The sequence below is a fragment of the Schistocerca cancellata genome, chromosome 5, assembly GCF_023864275.1.
Source record: "Schistocerca cancellata isolate TAMUIC-IGC-003103 chromosome 5, iqSchCanc2.1, whole genome shotgun sequence".
NCBI lineage: Eukaryota > Metazoa > Arthropoda > Insecta > Orthoptera > Acrididae > Schistocerca > Schistocerca cancellata.
Window position 1 is genome coordinate 656,365,283 of NC_064630.1, and position 1,578 is coordinate 656,366,860.

Genomic DNA, 1,578 nt, shown 5'->3' on the forward strand with positions numbered 1-1,578 from the left:
CGTGAAGTAAGGCCAGGTTACATCCCCGAGAATATAAGGGAGTAAATTTACAACTTCTGTGGAAATAAAATTTTTTGATGACTGCAGTATGTATTAAATTTATTTGCCTTCACATATTCCTCCTTCAGAGCGTTATAAATAGCTTCAAACGTTTCTGGTGTCATTGTCGCCAATGTGCACTGCAACATTAGGGTGCCACACCGGTAAGTCTGTCTTTTGCGCAAGTAGCGTTTCTGAGGAGAGTGTTCAGCTTCATAATATGAGGAGCCAGTCTCTTGAGCACATACTGAAATGTACTTTCGTCCATTCCCAAAGGGATTTTTATGCGACTTTACGTCCTCGACTTGCAGCTCCCGTAGAAAATTTTGTTGTATATCTTTCGCATCTCGTCGTGAAGTCCACGGCTTCACCCAAGTGCGTTTCCTTTTCTTCTGCTTCTCTTGGAAATGCAGTGACAATGCAATTGCAGCGCACGCAACTGCGCACCAGGTATAATTTTACTTACGGCATCAGTGGCGCAGTATGTTGATGTTGGCAACGACCATTCATTGCTGGGAATTCATTTCACTACGACGTAAATAATTAAATCTGTTCTTTCTCTATGGTTGACAGATTCTTGTCCGCTCAGTAAATTAGTTATACTCATAACAAAACATTCACATTATATGAAGATGGTGTTGCCAACATCAGCACACTACACCGCCGATGCCGTAAGTAAATTTGAACTGCAGAGAATTGTATTAAGTCGTCGTCGGCCATTATGAAACAACTTCGGCGAAATATTTGCTGACAGTGTAATACTCCCTTTTGTGCCACGTCAAAGAGCATTGTCAAAGAAGATTTGATAGTATAATACTGGCCTAGGCTCCATTTATTAACACGGCACCGCGGTTGCCAACTAGAAAATCACTTTGTTGCGAGCATCTGAATCCAGCTAACATTTAACTTTTAATGCGACAGACTTGAGATTGTTTAATTGATTGACAGACACGCAACAACGGCATAAACTGTCACAATAGAGTCGTCACAAAAACCAGATCTTATAAAGAGACTGTAAAGTACTGGAAAGTACAGAATAAACATACGATGCTTACTATTAAGCCCAGTTTACACGACGACACTAGGTTGCAGGCAACTGCGCTACCGGCCACTGCGCATGCGCTCCGCGTGTTTGCGCAACTCGTCGTTGAAACTAAGCACTGTCGGCGTGTTGCAACTTTGGTGACACTAGTTGCCTGAGTTTTGAGGTTATGTGTGTTCGTAGTGTGTAGACAAACTGAAATATACAGTGAGGAACGGAGATTAATGTTCGCTTTTTGGATATCTATGCCTGCATAGGTGTTTGTGGGATTTCAGTGATGCTGATTACAAAAATAAGAAATATATTGCTGCTCCTGAGACCTTCACGTGCGATCAGAACACAGAAAGTTTGACAGTATCTGAGCTGCAGGGCCAAATTTATTGAATTAGAAGCACATATACAACTAAATTACGAAAAATACAAGCAAATGTAATTATAACTGTGGAAATGCTCTCGTCTACAAGACTAATAAAATCCCTTCGTTCGAGTTGGCCGTC